This window comes from Triticum aestivum, chromosome 4D (genome assembly GCF_018294505.1).
Source record: "Triticum aestivum cultivar Chinese Spring chromosome 4D, IWGSC CS RefSeq v2.1, whole genome shotgun sequence".
NCBI classification, from domain to species: domain Eukaryota; kingdom Viridiplantae; phylum Streptophyta; class Magnoliopsida; order Poales; family Poaceae; genus Triticum; species Triticum aestivum.
The window spans coordinates 496,818,245-496,841,892 of record NC_057805.1 but is presented as its reverse complement, the minus strand read 5'-3'; positions in this window follow the sequence as shown (position 1 = coordinate 496,841,892).

Genomic DNA, 23,648 nt, shown 5'->3' with positions numbered 1-23,648 from the left:
TGTCGCGGACGTGATGCCTATATACATGATCATACCTAGATATTCTCATAACTATGCTCAATTCTGTCAATTGCTCAACAGTAATTTTTTTACCCATCGTAATACTTATGCTCTCGAGAGAAGCCACTAGTGAAACCTATGGCCCCCCGGGTCTATTTTCCATCATATTAATCTTCCAACACTTAGCTATTTCTGGCATCGTTTATTTTGCTTTCTTTACTTTTGCATATTTATCATAAAAATACCAAAAATATTATCTTATCATATCTATCAGATCTCACTTTCGTAAGTGACCGTGAAGGGATTGACAACCCCTTTATTGCGTTGGTTGCAAGGATTTTATTTGTTTGTGTAGGTGCGAGGGACTCGTGCGTGGCCTCCTACTTGATTGATACCTTGGTTCTCAAAAACTGAGGGAAATACTTACGCCACTTTACTGCATCACCCTTTCCTCTTCAAGGGAAAACCAATGCAGTGCTCAAGAGGTAGCAAGAAGGATTTCTGGCGTCGTTGCCGGGGAGTCTACGCAAAAGTCAACATACCAAGTACCCATCACAAACCCTTATCTCCCGCATTAGATTATTTGCCATTTGCCTCTCGTTTTTCTTTCCCCCACTTCACCCTTGCCGTTTTATTCGCCCTCTCTTTTCCGTTCGCCTCTTTTTCGCTCGCTTCTTGTTTGCTCGTGTGTTGGATTGCTTGCTTGTCACAATGGCTCAAGATAATACCAAATTGTGTTACTTTACTAATACCAACAACAATGATTTCCTTAGCACTCCGATTGCTCCTCTTACCGACACCGAATCTTGTGAAATTAATGTTGCTTTGTTGAATCTTGTCATGAAAGATCAATTCGCCGGCCTTCCTAGTGAAGATGCCGCTACCCATCTAAATAGCTTCGTTGATTTGTGTGATATGCAAAAGAAGGAAGATGTGGAGAATGATATTGTTAAATTGAAGCTATTTCCTTTTTTGCTTAGAGATCGTGCTAAAGCTTGGTTTTCGTCTTTGCCTAAAAATAGTATTGATTCTTGGAATAAGTGCAAAGATGCTTTTATCTCTAAGTATTTTCCTCCCGCTAAGATCATCTCTCTTAGAAACGATATCATGAAATTTAAGCAACTTGATCATGAACATGTTGCACAAGCTTGGGAGAGGATGGAATTATTGATACGTAATTGCCCTACACATGGTTTGAATTTGTGGATGATTATACAAAATTTTTATGCTGGATTGAATTTTGCTTCTAGAAATCATTTAGATTCGGCCGCGGGAGGTACTTTTATGGAAATCACTTTAGGAGAAGCTAATAAACTCTTAGATAATATTATGGTTAATTATTATCAATGGCACACTGAAAGATCTACTAATAAGAAAGTGCATGCGATAGAAGAAATTAATGTTTTGAGTGGAAAGATGGATGAACTTATGAAATTATTTGCTAATAAAAGTGTTTCTTCTGATCCTAATGATATGCCTTTATCTACTTTGGTTGAGAATAATAATGAATCTATGGATGTGAATTTTGTTGGTAGGAATAATTTTGGTAACAACGCGTATAGAGGAAACTTTAATCCTAGGCCGTATCCTAGTAATTCCTCTAATAATTATGGTAATTCCTACAACAATTCTTATGGAAATTTTAATAAGATGCCCTCTAAATTTGAGACTAGTGTTAAGGAGTTTATGAATTCGCAAAAGACTTTCAATGCTTTGCTTGAAGAAAAATTGCTTAAAGTTGACGAATTAGCTAGGAACGTTGATAGAATTCCTCTTGATGTTTATTCTTTGAAACTTAGATCTATTCCACCTAAGCATGATATCAATGAGTCTCTCAAAGCCATGATAATTTCCATTGATGAGTGCAAAGAAAGAACCGCTAGGATGCGTGCTAAGAAAGATTATTTTGTGAAAGCGTGTTCTTCTAGTTTCTATGAAAATAAAGATGAAGATCTAAAAGTTATTGATGTGTCCCCTATTAAATCTTTGTTTTGCAATATGAATCTTGATAATGATGGGACTGAATATGATCCACCTTTACCTAGAAGGCGTTCCAAAAATTCGGAGTTTTTAGATCTTGATGCAAAAATTGGTAAAAGTGGGATTGAAGAGATCAAAACTCTAGATATTAATGAACCCACTATTTTGGATTTCAAGGATTTTAATTATGATAATTTCTCTTTGATAGATTGTATTTCCTTGTTGCAATCCGTGCTAAATTCTCCACATGCTTATAGTCAAAATAAAGCTTTTACTAAACATATCGTTGATGCTTTGATGCAATCTTATGAAGAAAAACTTGAGTTGGAAGTTTCTATCCCTAGAAAACTTTATGATGAGTGGGAACCTACTATTAAAATTAAAATTAAAGATCATGAATGCTATGCTTTGTGTGATTTGGGTGCTAGTGTTTCCACGATTCCAAAGACTTTGTGTGATTTGCTAGGTTTCCGTGATTTTGATGATTGCTCTTTAAACTTGCACCTTGCGGATTCCACCTTTAAGTAACCTATGGGAAGAATTAATGATGTTCTTATTGTTGCAAATAGGAATTATGTGCCCGTAGATTTTATTGTTCTTGATATAGATTGCAATCCTTCATGTCCTATTATTCTTGGTAGACCTTTCCTTAGAATGATTGGTGCAATTACTGATATGAAGCAAGGGAATATTAGATTCCAATCTCCATTAAGGAAAGGCATGGAACACTTCCCTAGAAAGAAAATAAAATTACCTTATGAATCTATTATGAGAGCCACTTATGCATTGCCTACCAAAGATGGCAATACCTAGATATATCCTCGCTTTTATGCCTAACTAGGGGCGTTAAACGATAGTGCTTGTTGGGAGGCAACCCAATTTTATTTTTATTTTTTTGCTTTTTGTTTATGTTTAGGAATAAATATTTTATCTAGCCTCTGGTTAGATGTGTTTTTATGTTTTATTTAGTGTTTGTGCCAAGTTAAACCTATAGGATCTTCTTGGATGATAGTTATTTGATCTTGCTGGAAATTCCCGAAACTTTCTGTTCACGAAAGTAATTGTTCAAAATCACCAGTACGTGATAAAATATTGATTCCAATTCCTTCTGATCAATAAACAAATTTTATAGGTCTTCCTATTTTTTCTGAATTTTTGAAGTTCCAGAAGTTTGCGTTAGTTACAGATTACTACAGACTGTTCTGTTTTTGACAGATTCTGTTTTTCGTGTGTTGTTTGCTTATTTTGATGAATCTATGGATAGAAAAATAGTTTATAAACCATAGAGAAGTTGGAATACAGTAGGTTTAACACCAATATAAATAAATAATGAGTTCATTACAGTACCTTGAAGTGGTGTTTGGTTTTCTTTCGCTAACGGAGCTCATGAGATTTTCTGTTAAGTTTTGTGTTGTGAAGTTTTCAAGTTTTGGGTAAAAGATTTGATGGATTATGAAACAAGGAGTGGCAAGAGCCTAAGCTTGGGGATGCCGATGGCACCCCAAGATAATCTAAGGATTCCAAAAAGCCAAAGCTTGGGGATGCCCCGGAAGGCATCCCCTCTTTTGTCTACTTCCATCGGTAACTTTACTTGGAGCTATATTTTTATTCACCACATGATATGTGTCTTGCTTGGAGCGTCTTGTATGATTTGAGTCTTTATTTGTTAGTTTACCACAATCATCTTTGATGTACACACCTTTTGAGAGAAACACACATGATTCGGAATTTATTAGAATACTCTATGCGCTTCACTTATATCTTTTGAGCTATATAGTTTTTGCTCTAGTACTTCACTTATATCTTTTTGAGCACGGCGGTGGATTTGTTTTATAGAAACTATTATTCTCTCATGCTTCATTTATATTATTTTGAGAGTCTTAAACAGCATGGTAAATTGCTTAAAAACGAAATTAATCCTAATTTGCTAGGTATTCAAGACTAATAAAAACTTTCTTATGAGTGTGCTGAATACTAAGAGAAGTTCAATGCTTGATGATTGTTTTGAGATATGGAGGTAGTGATATTAAAGTTGTGCTAGTTGAGTAGTTGTGAAATTGAGAAATACTTGTGTTGAAGTTTGCAAGTCCCGTAGCATGCACGTATGGTAAACGTTATGTAACAAATTTGAAACATGAGGTGTTCTTTGATTATCTTCCTTATGGGTGGCGGTCGGGGACGAGCGATGGTCTTTTCCTACCAATCTATCCCCCTAGGAGCATGCACGTAGTGCTTGGTTTTTGATGACTTGTAGATTTTTGCAATAAGTATATGAGTTCTTTATGACTAATGTTGAGTCCATGGATTATACGCATTCTTACCCTTCCATCATTGCTAGCCTCTTCGGTACCGTGCATTGCCCTTTCTCACATTGAGAGTTGGTGCAAACTTCACCGGTGCATCCAAACCCCGTGATATGATATGCTCTTTCACACATAAACCTCCTTATATCTTCCTCAAAATAGCCACCATACCTACCTACTATGGCATTTCCATAGCCATTCCGAGATATATTGCCATGCAACTTTCCACCGTTCCGTTTATCATGACACGTTCATCATTGTCATATTGCTTTGCATAATCATGTAGTTGACATCGTATTTGTGGCAAAGCCACCGTTCATAATTTTTCATACATGTCACTCTTGATTTATTGCTATCCCGGTATACCGGCGGAGGCATTCATATAGAGTCATACTTTGTTCTAGTATCGAGTTGTAATCATTGAGTTGTAAATAAATAGAAGTGTGATGATCATCATTCATAGAGTATTGTCCCAAAAAAAAGGCCAAAAAAAAGGAAGGCCCAAAAAAAAGAAAATAAGAAAATAAAAAGGGACAATGCTACTATCCTTTTTTCCACACTTGTGCTTCAAAGTAGCACCATGATTTTCATGATAGAGAGTCTCTTTGTTTTGTCATTTTCATATACTAGTCGGAATTTTTCATTATAGAACGTGGCTTGTATATTCCAACAATGGGCTTCCTCAAATGCCCTAGGTCTTCGTGAGCAAGCAAGTTGGATGCACACCCACTTAGTTTCTTTTGTTGAGCTTTCATGCATTTATAGCTCTAGTGCATCCGTTGCATGGCAATCCCTACTCCTTGCATTAACATCAATCGATGGGCATCTCCATAGCCCGTTGATTAGCCGCGTTGATGTGAGACATTCTCCTTTTTTGTCTTCTCCACATAACCCCCATCATTATATTCTATTCCACCCATAGTGCTATATCCATGGCTCACGCTCATGTATTGCGTGAAGGTTGAAAAGGTTTGAGATTACTAAAGTATGAAACAATTGCTTGGCTTGTCATCGGGGTTGTGCATGATGAGAGCATTCTTGTGTGACGAAAATGGAGCATCACTAAACTATATGATTTTGTAGGGATGAACTTTCTTTGGCCATGTTATTTTGAGAAGACATAATTGCCTAGTTAGTATGCTTGAAGTATTATTGCTTTTATGTCAACATTAAACTTTTATCTTGAGTCTTTCGGATCTGAATATTCATACCACAATTAAGAGGGTTACATTACAAAATTATGCCAAGTAGCATTCCGCATCAAAAATTCTGTTTTTATCGTTTACCTACTCGAGGACGAGCAGGAATTAAGCTTGGGGATGCTTGATACGTCTCCAACGTATCTATAATTTTTGATTGCTTCATGCTATATTATATTCTGTTTTGGATGATTAATGGGCTTTGTTATACTCTTTTATATTATTTTTGGGACTAACCTATTAATCGGAGGCCCAGCTCAGAATTGCTGTTTTTTGCCTATTTCAGAGTTTCGCAGAAAAAGAATATCAAACGTAGTCCAAACGGAATGAAATCTTCGGGAACGTGATTTTCGGAACGAACGTAATCCAGAGGACTTGGAACCTACGTCAAGACATCAACCAGGAAGGCACGAGGTAGGGGGCGCGCCTACCCCCCTGGGCACGCCCTCCACCCTCGTGGGGCCCACGTTGCTCCACCGACGTACTTCTTCCTCCTATATATACCTACGTACCCCTAAACCAACAAAGGCATCCACGAAAACCTAATTCCATCGCCGCAACCTTCTGTACCCGTGAGATCCCATCTTGGGGCCTTTTCCGGCGTCCTGTCGGAGGGGGCATTGATCACGGAGGGCTTCTACATCAACACCATGGCCTCTCCGATGATGTGTTAGTAGTTTACCTCAGACCTTCGGGTCCATAGTTATTAGCTAGATGGATTCTTCTCTCTTTTTGGATCTCAATACAATGTTCTTCCCCTCTTTTGTGGAGATCTATTCGATGTAATCTTCTTTTGCGGTGTGTTTGTTGAGACCGATGAATTGTGCGTTTATGATCAAGTTTATCTATGAACAATATTTGAATCTTCTCTGAATTCTTTTGTGTATGATTGGTTATCTTTGCAAGTCTCTTCGAATTATCAGTTTTGTTTGGCCTACTAGATTGATCTTTCTTGCAATGGGAGAAGTGCTTAGCTTTGGGTTCAATCTTGCAGTGTCCTTTCCTAGTGACAGTAGGGGCAGCAAGGCACGTATTGTATTGTTGCCATCGAGGATAACAAGATGGGGTTTATATCATATTGCATGAGTTTATCCCTCTACATCATGTCATCTTACTTAAAGTGTTACTCTGTTCTTTTGAACTTAATACTCTAGATGCATGCTGGATAGCGGTCGATGTGTGGAGTAATAGTAGTAGATGCAGGCAGGAGTCGGTCTACTTGTCGCGGACGTGATGCCTATATACATGATCATACCTAGATATTCTCATAACTATGCTCAATTCTGTCAATTGCTCAACAGTAATTTGTTTACCCACCATAAAACTTATGCTCTCGAGAGAAGCCACTAGTGAAACCTATGGCCCCCGGGTCTATTTTCCATCATATTAGTCTTCCAACACTTAGCTATTTCTGGCATCGTTTATTTTGGTTTCTTTACTTTTGCATCTTTATCATAAAAATACCAAAAATATTATCTTATCATATCTATCAGATCTCACTTTCGTAAGTGACCATGAAGGGATTGACAACCCCTTTATTGCGTTGGTTGCGAGGATTTTCTTTGTTTGTGTAGGTGTGAGGGACTCGTGTGTGGCCTCCTACTGGATTGATACCTTGGTTATCAAAACTGAGGGAAATACTTACGCTACTTTACTGCATCACCCTTTCCTCTTGAAGGGAAAACCAACGCAGTGCTCAAGAGGTAGCAGTGCCGGCGCTTGCAGAGATGGAGGCGGAGTGCCGCCACGCGCCGGAGCAGGCGGAGAAGGAGGCGGAGTGCCCTGACTCGCCGGAGGAGGAGGAGGAGGAGGCGGAGGCGTCCAGTTCGGAAGGTTGATGAGCTCCTTCCGCCATAGACATGGAGTCTTCAGAGCATGACCCAGCTGAGTCTCCCCTTCACCGGTAGGGTGGTCAAGCTCGAGCTCCTCAAATCCCTTCGTTATTTCATCGACCATCACAACAGCATAGCCTTGTGGAATCGGAAGGCAGTGAAAAATTGCGCCGGGTTCACGAGCTGCAACAGAGCCGACAGCCGCCTTGACTTTGAGGTGCCTCCATTCCGCCATAAGGTGGCAATCTTGAACCTCTCTGATAGCATCCACGGGGTAGCTGGGAGCCGTGAAGTCAGGCTGCTGAAGGAGCTCGGAGGAAGCCACGCTGCTTCTCCGCTGAGATGATGGGGTAGCTTCTGGGGTAGCTCCGACATGTCGCTGGCTGTCCTTTTCCTCTAGCGCTTGTACCCTTGCATGCAGCTTTTGCAGTTCGGTCTGCTCCACTTTCCTCCTCCTCTCCCGGGTTTTGTAACTGCCTGCCTCGGGAAACCCAGCCTTCCACGAAACGGAGCCTGGTGTGCCTTGTGTCCGTCCAGGGTGCTCAGGATTCCCGAGGGCCAGTATGAGCTCGTCGTTCTCTCTGTCGGGAACGAACGTCCCTTGCTGCGCTGCGTCGATATACTGATGAAGCTTCTTGACGGGTATATCAAGTTGGTCGTTCGTCCAAACGCACTTCCCTGTTTCAGGGTCCAAGGTTCCCCCTGTTGGGGAACGTAGTAATTTCAAAATTTCCTATGCACACGCAAGATCATGGTGATGCATAGCAACGAGAGGGGAGAGTGTTGTCCACGTACCCTCGTAGACCGAAAGCGGAAGCGTTAGCACAATGCGGTTGATGTAGTCGTACGTCTTCACGATCCGACCGATCAAGTACCGAACGCACGGCACCTCCGAGTTCAGCACACGTTCAACTCGATGACATCCCTCGAACTCCGATCCAGCCGAGCTTTGAGGGAGAGTTCCGTCAGCACGATGACGTGGTGACGATGATGATGTTCTACCGACGCAGGGCTTCACCTAAGCACCGCTACGATATGACCGAGGTGGATTATGGTGGAGGGGGCACCGCACACGGCTAAGAGATCCAAGGGATCAATTGTTGTGTCTATGGGGTGCCCCTGCCCCCGTATATAAAGGAGCAAAGGAGGAGGAGGCCGGCCCTAGGAGGGGTGCGCCAAGGGAGCAGGATTCCTACTCCTAGTTGGAGTAGGTTTCCTCCTTTCCTAGTCCAACTAGGAGAAGGGGGGAAGAGGAGAAGGAAGGGAGAGGGGGGCCGCGCCCCAAACCCCTTGTCCAATTCGGACTAGGCTTGGGAGGGGCGCGCGCCACCTCCTGGCTGCTGCCTCTCCTTCCCACTCAGGCCCATTAAGGCCCAATACTTCTTTCCCGTATTCCCGTAACTCCCCGGTACTCCAAAAAATACCCGAATCACTCGGAACCTTTCCGATGTCCGAATATAGTCGTCCAATATATCGATCTTTACGTCTCGATCATTTCGACACTCCTCGTCATGTCCCCGATCTCATCCGAGACTCCGAACTACCTTCGGTACATCAAAACACATAAACTCATAATATAACTGTCATCGAACTTTAAGCGTGCGGACCCTACGGGTTCGAGAACTATGTAGACATGACCGAGACATGTCTCCGGTCAATAACCAATAGCGGAACCTGGATGCTCATATTGGCTCCCACATATTCTACGAAGATCTTTATCGGTCAGACCGCATAACAACATACGTTGTTCCCTTTGTCATCGGTATGTTACTTGCCCGAGATTCGATCGTCGGTATCTCAATACCTAGTTCAATCTCGTTACCGGCAAGTCTCTTTACTCGTTCTGTAATACATCATCCGCAACTAACTCATTAGTTGCAATGCTTGCAAGGCTTAAGTGATATGCATTACCGAGTGGGCCCAGAGATACCTCTCCGACAATCGGAGTGACAAATTCTAATCTCGAAATACGCCAACCCAACAAGTACCTACGGAGACACCTGTAGAGCACCTTTATAATCACCCAGTTACGTTGTGACGTTTGGTAGCACACAAAGTGTTCCTCCGGTAAACGGGAGTGGCATAATCTCATAGTCATAGGAACATGTATAAGTCATGAAGAAAGCAATGGCAACATACTAAACGATCAAGTGCTAAGCTAACGGAATGGGTCAAGTCAATCATATCATTCTCCTAATGATGTGATCCCGTTAATCAAATCACAACTCATGTCTATGGCTAGGAAACTCAACCATCTTTGATTAACGAGCTAGTCAAGTAGAGGCATACTAGTGACACTATGTTTGTCTATGTATTCACACATGTATCAAGTTTCCGGTTAATACAATTCTAGCATGAATAATAAACATTTATCATGAAATAAGGAAATAAATAATAACTTTATTATTGCCTCTAGGGCATATTTCCTTCAGTCTCCCACTTGCACTAGAGTCAATAATCTAGTTCACATTGCCATGTGATTTAACATCAATAGATCACATCACCACGTGATTAACACCCATAGTTCACATCGTCATGTGACCAACACCCAAAGGGTTTACTAGAGTCAATAATCTAGTTCACATCGCTAATGTTTTTGAACATATTAAGTTTTTCATGGCAAGTTTGCCATGCATTTTAAAATCTTAAGTTGCAAATGTTTTTGAACATCTTAAGTTGCCATGGCAAGTTTGCCATGTTTTTGAACATCTTAATTAAAGAAGTTTGCCATGTTTTTGAACATCTTAATTAAAGAAGTTTTCCATGTTTTTGAATAACTTAATTTAAAAAGTTTGCCATTTTTTTGAACATATTAAATTTTCCATGGCAAGTTTGCCATGTTTTTGAAAATCTTAAGTCGCAAATGTTTTTGAACATCTTAAGTTGCCATGGCAAGTTTGCCATGTTTTTTAACATCTTAAGATGTCATGTGTTTGAACATCTTAAGTTGCCATGGCAAGTTTGCCATGTTTTTGAACATCTTAAGTAAAGAAGTTTGCCATGTTTTTGAACATCTTAATTAAAGAAGTTTGCCATGTTTTTGAACAACTTAATTGAAGTGCTAATTTACCATGGTATACGTACTTAGGATTGCCATGCTACTGAAAAATGGTTACAAAGCTAAATTTGCCATTATCACCCATTCATTTATGTGTGGATGTTTTCCTCTACTCCAAAAATTAGCATGGTCACATAATCAAATCAACCATCAACCAAATCATCCCAAAGGCTTTACTTGGCACAAACACTAATTAATACACGAAAACGCAAACATAACAGCATAATTGTGTCTACACTCCTAAACAAAAGCAAAAATAAAGATAACTATTAGGTTGCCTCCCAACAAGCGCTATTGGTTTACGCCCCTAGCTAGGCATAAGGCATTGTTTCAAGTGTTGTCATCCTTCATTCCCAAATCCCTTTTTATTTCTTCGTCCATAACCTTTCTCATTAATTCCCTATCTTCACGTTCTAATTTCCTATAGGAGAACTTAAATAAATAAAAGGACTTTGTTCGGTAATTTTAACATTCATAACTTCAAATTCCGAATCATCACCGTAAAGATCCTCATATAAGACATGTATATCATCATCAACCGGATCCCTAGCCATGATTTCAAACCACTCTCCATTAAAGCCCTCATCAATACCTTTAGTAATCCATTCAAATTTATCACAAGTATTGAGGTACAAGGTTTTAATTAGTTGGGCATAGGGAACTCTCTTTCTAATATTCTCATCATAAGCAAAATAATCATTAGATTCCAACCTATGTATGGTGTCTTTATCATGAACGATCTCTTCTACCGGAGGGTGCTTAAAATCTATCTTACAAAATGCAAAGATGTCCCTAGCTTCTCGAATTATGTAGTCAAATTCATGCATAAGAATAAAGGTACTTGGCTTTTGTACAACTAAGTCAGCCTCTTTATCTTCCGGGAAGAATGCTAATAGACTCTTTTTCTTCCTCGACCACCCAAATCTAAGTTCACCACGACCGTTGATGGAGCAACTGGCTTAAAACACCATAGATACTCAAATGTTTGTGAGGGATAAAAACCACTCATCATCAAATCATTGACTTCTTCAGATGAAGCATCATGGGATAACTTGGTTCAACTCCTGGGAGTATCATCAAGTGTTAGCATAATATTAACTAAACAAATCTACAAAGTCACTTGTAAAACCAACAAAAGGGGGGAAAGCGAAGTACCATACTTTCATTGAGGAGGCATCCGTAATCCTTTCCCCCCGACAACTCTAACCTGGAAGATATGTTCCAACTTTTGCATATAAGACGTAATATTATACACAATCAATGAAGATTTTGTCGCTAAAACATACATGTGCGTTGCAACGGGAGGAAAAAAATTCCTTCCATGTCTCTAGCTTATGGCCCCATGTGTTTCAACATTGTAAAAGAAAAAAAAAAGCTTGATTTTACAGTTCATATATTCTTTGTTTAGTTCTATAAAATATATCATAAGGGATATCGACAAATAGCGATACAATAATCAATCAACTTTAATAGGGGTGTTGCTGCATTAGATTCAACAATTTTGAATATGCAACCCAACATGTGTACATATTCCCCTAATGAAAGATAAACTGGAGAGAAAACTCTTAATACACTTTGCCATAATATATAAGAACCATTGTAGCAATAAGATTAATAAAATAGTAGCTTTTTAGAAGGAAATAAAACTACACACAAGTATTCTTTCTTCTTGGTGAATATATAACGTAATGCATCTTATTTCCTAATTCATGAACTTTATGTTCACCTTGAATGATATATATACTATTAGATATAAATTGTTTTATTCCTGTATCAATCATGAATGCCCATAATCTGATCAAAAGACATTACCCTACCATAGTTGCTTTTATCACACATTACCTCAAACACATGGTGTGCAGCTTTAAAAGGTAACAAAACGCTGATGTTAAACTCATGGTCTACTCTGAAAACTTGATTCCACGAGGTTTCGAACAGAAGGCAAACAACACACCGGCCAGCCACACACACTCGTAGCACCCCAGCAGCCAACATGCATGCACAACCTGCGGCAGCCGCACACCACGCACGCCGGTCGGCTGGGCATCATCTCGCCGCAACACTCAAGCACATCAGGCGGACGACATCACACACACACGCACAACATGCGGCCAACATGACACACCCACAATACGCCGGCCAGCTGGCTCTCTCTCCTAAAACAACGCAGCCCGGCCAGGGCAGCCGCGCACGAGCTAGTCCGCTCCACCCACGTACGTCCTAGTTGGCCTCGTCATGACGCGCCCTGGTTGTCGCTGATGAATGCATTGGCTGCCACCACGGTGTGAGCCTTAGTCTGTCGCACGCCTCCTCTGGCTGGCTGCCGCATGCCTCCTCTGGCCAGTTGCTGCGAGCACTATTTGCTACGCTCGATTTATGTCACGGTCGATGCCCACCTCCATCGTTCCTTTCATTGTATTGAGAAAGGGACGGAGAAGGTGCAGCAAGAGAGAGAGGAGAAAAATTCCTTGCCGCATAGGGGACCCAGCCTGCTTCGGTGCACTCAGCCTCGCCATCTCCTTGCCGCATCGGCGAGGGGTCCTCTGTGCTCGACCTCGCCGGTGCATCGTTCGGTTTTCTGTTACATGTGTGTAGATCTAATTTTTAATCTCAACCGTCAATATTTATGATTAACATGAAACTAACAGATATTAAGAGGTGAGGGATGGAGAGCTATGGAAGCCTCCTCCCATTATTATTAGGTAAAGATAAAGAGGTAAAGAAAAGATACAAATTGATAGTAAGAGTTGGCGTGAAGGAAAAAGTCGCCAAATTACATCCATCAAGAGGAACCGCTGGGAGCTTCCTGGTGATATCCACATGGACACAAGCTGCTGGCCAAGTACTATTTCTGTAGGAGAAAAAAAGAGGTGAAAACATAGGTAACACCTCCTAAACTTTCTTTTCTTCCTATCTCCACCATGAAGGCTGCTAGCCCACGCACGCGGTCTCTCGCTCTCGTTACCTCCACCTAAATCGGCACGTGCTCCCCATCCATGGCCATGGGAAGGGTTCGTGCAGAGCAAGGCGTGGCCAGGAGGAGAGGTGCCGGCTCTGCTCGGATCGGCCGCCCATGTAGTGTGGGGAAGTGGGGAAGATGGACAAACGACAGATTTAGGGATCGAGTGATGTAGGGGTGCCGACTATAGAAGATCGGACCTCTCCTCTCCCCTATTCCCCTGTCGCCGCCACATCTCCTCTCATCCATGTCAGGGCCTCGCCCTCACTGTCCACCGGCGACCTCCTAGTCCTCCTTGCCAGGTGGTGGCCGAGATAGCAGCGACCGGTGCTTGTTTGATCCAGATTCTACAACCCAGAATATCGATGGTCGATACATGTTGGTTCATCTTCCCCATCTTATTTAGTTGTTCCCCCCATTGCGGGTGACCATACCATTTACACATCGCATAAGAGGAAGAGATGGAAGCAAAAGGGAAAGGTAATCTTTCCCCTCCCTACGATTTGTTTCTTGTGTTTCGATTCCTGTTTAGATTTGGATTTACAACACACTCGGTGATGTTGTAGGTTAGTACACGTGGTACTGAGCTAGTGTAACAGCCTTGTTTTTGGCCCTTCTATTTTTCTTTTGATTTATTGGTTTTTGCTCTGTCTTTTTTTGGAGTGGTTCTGTGGCCTTGTCATCTGGGAAATCATCATCATTTTCTCTCCCAAGTGACTCATCATCCTCAAAACTTTCTCAAGATCATGTCACTTCACTGCTTGACCAAACCCTAAATTCTTTTTCTCAGGAATATTCCTTTCTCTATTAAAGGGATAACCCTGTCTGCCCTAGGTTGTGAAGCAACCTATATTTCTGTCACTCCCAAAATTCCCAAATAATTCTCATAATTTCTTTGGGTCATATGTTGCTCAAATATGCCCAAACTTTCCTGCCCTAGCCCACAAATAATTCCCCAATAATTATTCTTCATTTCTGTCCAGAGTAGCACTTTGTGAAGGAAGTACCATTTATCCTATCTTGTTTGCTCCCAAACTTTTTGGGCATTCTTTTATGTCCAAATAATTTCCTCATGCCAAAATTCAACTTTATTTGCCTAGTGAATCTTCCTCAGTGAATTTTCAAAATTTCTGTCAAGCAGAAGCCATTGTGAAGGAAGTACTATCTAGGATTATCCAAATGAGTTGAAATTTTGCACACTCCTTGACGTGCTCATATTATCACACTCCTCCAAATCTCAGCCCCATCCAATCATCTATGTGAGCACAGGACCAAATCTTTGATTCTGTTAATATTTTCATGTTGTGAAGCAAGTATAATTTATATTGCTTCATTAATTGTGAGAAATTACCAGATCATGCTCCTACCCAAATAACTTCTCTCCATCAAATTTGGGACCATTTAATCAAGCCAATATTTCTCCAAAATTATTTCTAGTTTCTGGACAGAGAGGATGTGTGTGAAGCAAGTACCATTTTGGCTTGTCAATTTGGTATGAAACTTTTACAGCATCATTATATGTTCAAATCATCAAGCCTTGCCAAATTTCAGCCCAAGTGGCCACACCATTTGAGTGCATTATCTTGATCCATTTTCTGGACCATTTTGGTCAGTTGCAAAGCAACTATATTAAGCCTTGCTCCATTTATCCTCAAAACCTCCAGGATCATAGTCCTTCCGTAGTTAATAAGCCCAGACAACACCACTGGCTCCAATCCCTTTCCTGTTGATCAGCAGTGCCCTGCCAAGTTTGATGCATCAAACTTCAGGGCTTAGTTCCAACTTAACCACAGTGCCTCGGATCAAGCCATAGCGTCATAAATGCTCTATCTTGGAAGAACTACACCACATACATAGTTTGCAATCCTCTCGTGACCTTCCTGTGTACTGTCTCGTGGTGACCGTGTAGCTGGCGTGCCTGTGCACGCGCTCTGTGCGTAGTGACCGCGTCCAGGGCGCCGTTTCTGCTTCATCCTGTCCCCTCTCGTCGTCTTCGCGCGCGTGAGCCTGTCCAGTGGCTTCATCTCGTCGTCGCCGTTCCCCTGGACCCCTCTCCCCCTCCGGCAGCTTCCTCACCGACGCTCGCCGCTGCATGCCCACGGGCGAACAGTGGCGGTTTGGCTCGGAGCTCGCCGTCTTTTTCCTCCCCGTGTTCCTTTGGCTCCCTCTACCCCGTGAGCTTCTCCCCTATTCCTCCTCCGTCGCCTACCTCCGAGCTCATGCGCGTGCACACGCGTTCGCAACGCCAGCCACGCGTCCGCGACGACGACAGCTCGGCACACCCCTCCCCTCGGCTATATAAGCCCACCCCGGAGCCACCCCAACACCTCATCTCCTCCTCCGGTGGCCTCTGGCCGCAAGCCCCAACTTCGTCCGTCGCCGCCGTCCACTAAGGTCCCCGCTCTGCTCGACTCCGACCTCCCCGAGATGCGTGAGTGGTACCTGCGGGTGCGGCTTGCTCCGCTGATCTCGCCGGTAGGTCGCACGGTGCAGGAGGTGGCCGGAGCTGCCCGCGGTTGCCGTCGGACGCCGGCTCTGCCTCGGCCAGGCGCGGGCGCGAGCGAGAGAAGACAACGACGACACCAGCTGGCCGCAGGCCCCGCACGTCAGCCAGTCCGTGTTGACCGTCGATAAGTGGCGGGCCCCGCCTGTAAGTCTCACACGTTGACTCGGAACCGCTGAGGTGGATAAGTGAAAGCGTATTCCCCGGAATACGGCTTCCTCCACCGAAAGTGCATTTCCTTTCTTCTTCAGCCCCGAATACATTTTCAGTTCAGTGAAATCGTATTCTCTAATTGCGCTTTCCGTTTTTCTGTTCAAGCCTTGTTTGAAAATATTTTCTTTATAGATGGGTCCCTGGTAGTCAAACACTCATATCTTTTTGATCCTAACTCCAAATGAGGTGATTCCAAAGCCCACTTCTTCGTTTCGTCGAGCCGGTTCTGTTGGTATCGTTTTCACCATGTGTTAAAATTCTGAAAGTGACCATTTTGCCCTTGCACTATATCGCCCCCTCCGTGAGAGAACTGTTTCCGGCGATTCTTTCAGCGAGCTTCTCGCACTTCTTCCAGGTGAATCATTCCACCCCAGGCAAGCCACACCCTCCATTTGCATGATTGCAATGTAGTGACCTGGTTTAAATTATTTGAACTTGTTTAAAATTTGCATTAGCTATGTATGATTTGTTCATGGCATTTCTCGGAGTATTGTTTTGATCTTGCTATTGCCATGATATTGCTTGGAGTTCTAGGACTTATATTTTGATGATTATGTGGATGACATGTTGCCTTTGGATTATTAGTGGCTAGTATTTTTTTCGTCATGATGCTAGTTGATATTATGTTTTGGAATATGATGTTGGAGATGATGCTTGCATGTGGATCATAGTTGGATAGCTAGTTCTTGATATTTGAGTAGTAGTATTATCGTTCTTGGATTCATCATGATAGAAGTGTTATGCTATCCTCCGAGTATTTTGATATGTCGATAGTATGCTTTGGATTATTTGTTGGATATTGCTATGACTTGGATTACAGGTTGGTAGATGATAGCGGAGTATCAGTTATCACTGTTATATGTTGGGGATAAATTCCGTCATTAAGTTGGTCAGGTGCCACCGAGCCGGGCTTTTTCGAGTGCAACCACATTTGCCTTTTATGGGAAAGCCCTAATGCGTTCTATTGTCATGCCTCTCGCCGGTGCCTCCAACGAGGGAAGGTTATGGGCGTGCGTTACCCTGACCCGGTAAGCAGACATAACCTTGTGTGCCCATAGTTGGTATCGAGATCTCTTGTCCCCGTTTGGGACCGTGTGTGTTTTGCCACGACGGTGGCCATTGATGCCTTTGGTAGGCACGGGGCCACCCAAGACTGAACCCTAAAGGGGTGTTGGTCGGAGTGGCCGGGAGAGTGTCATGGCAGTAGGTCGGTTTTGTCGGAACGCCGTTGGTCCACCCGAATGGGAGTGCGAGGCCATGGGTTCTGTGGCGTGGGTAAAGTGCGCTACCTCTTAAGAGTGTGTGTGTTTAATCTATCAAAAGCCGTGTCCTCGGTCATGGGCACAAGTTCGTACTAGGTCACACCGTTCGATCAACACTCACATGACGGAATGACTTATAGGTGATGTATATGTTTATATTGTGAGCTGTAACAGTTTGGCATGATGTTGATGATGATGTTGGGATGATCTCGAGGATGATCATTCAGTTTGTGGTGTGGTCACGAGGTGATCACATGGATGTTTTGGATCACGAGGTGATCGAGATGGTATATTGCTTGGCCGGATAGCCAAGAGTGAGATGGTTCTTGAGATCAGAGATCATGGTTTATCAGTATTCTAGTAGTTCATATCATGCTTAGTAGTTGCTTCATCATAGTTGTTAATTTAATTAAACTGTTTATGCTATCACCGGTGCGCATCGGTGCTATACAAATGGTTTTTAACCCCTTTCCGCGACGGTGTTCGGAACCATCACCTAGTGTGTGTGGGCGATAGGGGGGGGGGTCCTTCCCACACGACCTAGAAACCGCCGGGGATATGCCCTCTGGCACACACGCTCGGCAAAATGAGGTCGTGTGCGACCGGCGATCACTCAAATACAGAAATACATACAGTAGTGCAAAAAAATACAATTATATAGGCGAAATCATTTTCGGTCGTAAGTACATCCCACAAAGTCAGTCACCGCTAAACGTTTCCGTTCGTATATACATCCCACACAGTCACTCCAAGGAAAACATTTGCGCAAGGTGGCATAACGCAAATAGTTTTCAAGAGAATATCGTGTGTGATTGTTCATTGATCCAACATGGTTTATTCCTAGAAACTGTGTGCGTTGCCTGAGGTCATCGCCCATGGTGTTTTCTCAATAACCGTTTGCAATATGAAAACCCAATTAGCAAGCTAATTGGCCAATTAGCGGGCTAATTGCCCTATTATTAGTAATCCATTTGCTAATCTAATTGACATTCATATTAAGCATATAATATATTCCATTTCCATATTAAGGAAGCAGGATTTCATAATTGAAATACATCGGAGTACAACATGATATAGCTTCAGCACTCAGCTATCCCATTACACGACTGCACCAGCAGCAAGTTTCACATGCAACATCTAGAACTTTTCGAAATTAGCATCATAGATGGTACATAGAGAGATGCATCTCATCTGGAAAACTGCTGAAGCGGAAGGCGAATATTGAGCCTTCATTCATGTTGAAGGTCTTTGCAACTTTAGGCCAGTGCCTATGGATGATTGACCGTCCATCCTTCGACCTCTTCAGGAACACTTCAATATTGAACCGTGGGTGTTGTATGAAAACTTTCCTCGCCTCCTGACCACAGAGGTGGTTTGAGAGGTAATCATCAGCGAACCCTGAAAACAAGGATGTGCATAAATATCTTCTCTATATTGGAAATGGGGCAAAGGAATAAAAAAAGGCAAGGTATAATAGTTAGTACCATCTTGTAAACCTTAGTGCTTCCCATTGTTTGCCTGCAACACATATAAGGTAGTTAGTCATCAGGTTAAGTAAGTGTTCACATGCTATCAGTAAAATATGTTGATGATAAATAAGCACATTGCAGATTGATACGTCTCCAACACATCTATAATTTTTGATTATTCCATGCTATTATATTATCTGTTTTGGATGTTTAATGGGCTTTAATATACTCTTTTATATTATTTTTGGGACTAACGTATTAACCGAAGGCCCAGTGCAAATTGCTGTTTTTTGCCTATTTCAGTGTTTCGCAAAAAAGGAATATCAAACGGAATCCAAACAGAACAAAACCTTCGCGAGGATCTTTTTGGAACAAACGCAATCCAGGAGACTTGGAGTGGAAGTCAAGGAAGCAACGAGGCGGCCACGAGGCAGGAGGGCGCGCCCAGGGGGGTAGGCGCGCCCCCACCCTCGTGGGCCCCTCGTAGCTTCACCGACCTACTTCTTTCTCCTATATATACTCTTATACCCTGAAAACATCCAGGGGAGCCACGAAACCACTTTTCCACCGCCGCAACCTTCTGTACCCGTGAGATCCATCTTGGGGCCTTTTCCGCCGCTCCGCTGGAGGGGGATTTGATCACGGAGGGCTTCTACATCAACACCATAGCCTCTCCGATGATGTGTGAGTAGTTTATCACTGACCTTCGGGTCCATAGTTATAAGCTAGATGGATTCTTCTCTCTCTTTGGTTAATCTATTCGATGTAATACTTTTTGCGGTGTGTTTGCCAAGATCCGATGAATTGTGGGTTTATGATCAAGATTATCTATGAACAATATTTGATTCTTCTCTGAATTCTTATATGCATGATTTGATATCTTTGCAAGTCTCTTTGAATTATCGGTTTAGTTTGGCCTACTAGATTGATCTTTCTTGCAATGATAGAAGTGCTTAGCTTTGGGTTCAATCTTGCGGTGCTCGATCCCAGTGACAGAAAGGGAACTGACACATATTGTATTATTGCCATCGAGGATAAAAAGATGGGGTTTATATCATATTGCTTGAGTTTATCCCTCTACATCATGTCATCTTGCTTAATGCGTTACTCTGTTCTTATGAACTTAATACTCTAGATGCATGCTGGATAGCGTTCGATGTGTGGAGTAATAGTAGTAGATGCAGAATCGTTTCGGTCTACTTGACACGGACGTGATGCCTATGTTCATGATCATGCCTAGATATTCTCATAACTATGCACTTTTCTATCAATTGCTCGGCAGTAATTTGTTCACCCACCGTAATATATGCTATCATGAGAGAAGCCACTAGTGAAACCTATGGCCCCTGGGTCTATTTTACATCTTATTATTTTCTCGTCAACTAGCTATTTCTGTCGCCGTTTATTTTGCAATCTTTACTTTTCAATCTATACAACAAAAATACAAAAAATATTTATCTTATTATCTTTATCAGATCTCACTTTTGCAAGTGGCCGTGAAGGGATTGACAACCCCTTTATCGCGTTGGTTGCAAGGTTCTTGATTGTTTGTGCAGGTACTAGGCGATTTGCTTGTAGTCTCCTACTGGATTGATACCTTGGTTCTCAAAAACTGAGGGAAATACTTACGCTACTTTGCTGCATCACCCTTTCCTCTTCAAGGGAAAACCAACGCATGCTCAAGAGGTAGCAAGAAGGATTTCTGGCGCCGTTGCCGGGGAGATCTACGCTCAAGTCAAGACATACCAAGTACCCATCATAAACTCTTCTCTCTCGCATTACATTATTTTCCCTTCGCCTCTCGTTTTCCTCTCCCCACTTCTAAAACGATTTTCAAAAACCTTTGCCTTTTCTTCGCCCTCCTTCCGTTCGATCTCGTGTTACCATGTGCCTTCTTTTTGCTTGCATCTTCGCTTGCTAAAAGTTTATGGATCCTCATCCCCTTGCTAATATTTTTAAGAGATCCAATTATGATGAACCAATTTCTAGTGATTTGAGTGCACTAGATTATCTTTATGAGGTTTTGCTTGAAATTCATGAATCTAAAAATTGTGATGAAGAAATTTATGAAGAGATTCACGATAGCTCCTTGAATAAAAAACATGATTGCAATGATTTTACTATAAATTATCTTGATGTCAGTTTTGCTAATAATATGCAAAACCCTAAGCTTGGGGATGCTAGTTTTGCTATGTCTACTACTTGTCCGTGTCCTCGTCGGTACACGGGCCGCTCAAAACGTGGCTTTCTGCTAGCCATGTATGCCCTTGCCGTCACGCCTCGTCGGTCTTGGTGGCGATGATGTAGTTGGGGTTGAAGTTGCATGGGTCCTGCTCGGCTCGGACTTCTAGACGACCTAGCGGACTCGTCGGGGTGTGCAAGGGGTATGCCTCGCGGGAGTAAGTTGTTTAGGAGTCCAGCGTCGGTGTAAAAACCGTCGCACAGTGACATTGGCATGGCCGGTGTGGTTGGCGCCTCGTCTCGGCTAGACGCCAAGTATTCGGCGGTCCGTCCAGACAAAGGGCGCCGCCTCACAGGGTCGTAGAAAGGTAGCATCATAGAGATCACGTCGCCTTGGGCTCGTACTACGCCAAAGGAAGACCTGTACGCCGGTGACGCAATGGACCTGTACGCCAAGGACCTGTCCACCGCGGTGGGTGCACCTGACTTGACTGGACACCAGATCAATGGCGGTCCGTTTTGTCAGGGGGCACCGCCTAGCAAACTTGTGGATAGATGATCATTGTGGTTGTGTCGCCTTGTATTAGCTGGATGCCGTGTTGGTTGGTCTGCCAAGACAAGGGCGCTGACTCCGGGGTCGACGAAAGGTAGTGTCTAAGAGGCCGCGGCGCCTTGGCAGGTGCTACATCGATCAAAGGGTGACCTGTACGCGGGGGACGCCATGGACCTGTACACCGGAACCTATATGTCGGGGACCTGTCTGCCATGGTGTGTGCCTCGTCTTGACTAAACGCCGTATTCGGTGGTTTGCCGAGACAAGTATCACGTCGAGACCTATACGGCAAGGACCTATTCGCCATGGTGAGTGTGCCTTCAAAGGTGGGACCGGTCTCGGGCTGCATCGTTGTGAGCACCGATTCCTCCACATCGTCTCCTCCGGGAAGCAAGACACCAGACATGTGCTCCGTGATCAGAACGTCATGGACCTGTGCACCGGAGAGATCTATTCATTATGGACTTGTCTCAGGCTATGTCTTCACGAGCTCCGGTTTCGCCGCGCCGTTTCCTCCAGGAAGCAAGACACCCAACCTGTGCACCATGATTGCGACTGCATGGACCTGTGCATCGGAGAGACCTGTTCGTCGTGGACTTGTCTCGGTCTACGTCGTCGAGAGCTCTGGTTGCGCCACGCCGTCTCCTCTGGAAGCAAGACCGCGGACCTGTTCGCCGTGATTGGGAAAGACATGGGCACCGGGAGACCTGTTCGCCATGGACTTGACTTGGGCTACGTCGTCGCGAGCTCCGGTTCCGCCACGCCGTCTCCTCCTGGAAGCAAGACCGCCGACCTGTTCGCCGCAATCGGGATGCCAAAGACTTGTGCACCAGAGAGACCTGTTCACAATGGACTTGACTCGGGCTACGTCGTCGCGAGCTCCGGTTCCGTCACGCCGTCTCCTCTTGGAGGTACGGTGAAAAACCTGTACGCCGGTGTCTCATTCGCCATGAAACTGTTCACCATGGTCCTGTACGCCAAGGATCTGTGTGCTGGGAGGATCTGGCGATGAGTTGCATAATTGGCGAGAACCGACCACGCCTAGGTCATGGCGCTCGAGAGGATGATGGGCTTGGCGAAGACAAGCTCCGGCGGTGCCTCGATGTCGTCTTCAGATCTGGTGGTGTTATCCATAGTGATGGCGAGATCACGCCATCTTATCTGGAAAGAGTGTGGGCTTCATAGCCACCCCTAAAGTCAATCGTGCAGATGTGTGTACATCGAACTCCTATCACGTGGGTGCATGCTCCTGTCCTGCTAAGAAAAGGAAAAGAAGAGCGTGTGCTAGTTGTTGCTCGTGCATGCATCGCGAGCTTCTGGATTCCTTCTCCTGGAACACAAGATAGATGAAGGATATGGGTAGCAAAAGAAACAAGTCAGCGACGCTTGCTCCTCGTTCTTCGTCTTGCCGGGCACTTGCTCGCCGTGGGCAACGTCGGATCATCGGCAACGTGTTGCTGCCACCGCCGTCGTGGTGGCCGCGTCACTACTGCCACGGACGCCTTTCTACTTCCATGCATACCGGTGCGGTCAGCGACGCCTCCAGCACGCGCTGCCGCAAGCGTCTCGCAGCAAACCTTCGTCCTTCGGTTAGGCCACGGGTGTGGCCTACCCGTATGTGCCGTCGTCGCCGCCTGAGTGCCTCCTCCCGATCCGGTTATCATCCGTCTCCTGGACGCTACCCCCGCGGCGCATCTCCTCTGGGCCGTGGTATTTGCTGGGTGCCTAAGATGTGTGGCTTTGCTGCATGGGTGCCTCCTTGGATTGCTGTAACACCTGTAGGATGAAAGACAAGAAGCACAATAAATTAGTAGGGCTTGCTCTGCTCCCTGTTCTCCCTCCCGGCAGGCGCCGGTTTGCTTGCGGGCAGCCGGACTCCAGTCTGAGGTAATCCATTGCAGGCGCCCTCATTGCTGCCATCGAGTGTGCCTCCGGGTCGTCGTTGCCGTCATCGCCGCATCTTTGCTGGCTTGCATGCCACCGCTGCCGCAGGCGCGTCCGCTGCATGGCTTCTCTTCTCCTAATGCTTCGTGCCTCCCCTCCTCCATCAGGCCGTGACCTCGTGCCTTTATATAGGTGGCTGGCTGATGTATACAAGGCAACATGTATAAAAAATCTCAGAGACAATCTCATCCG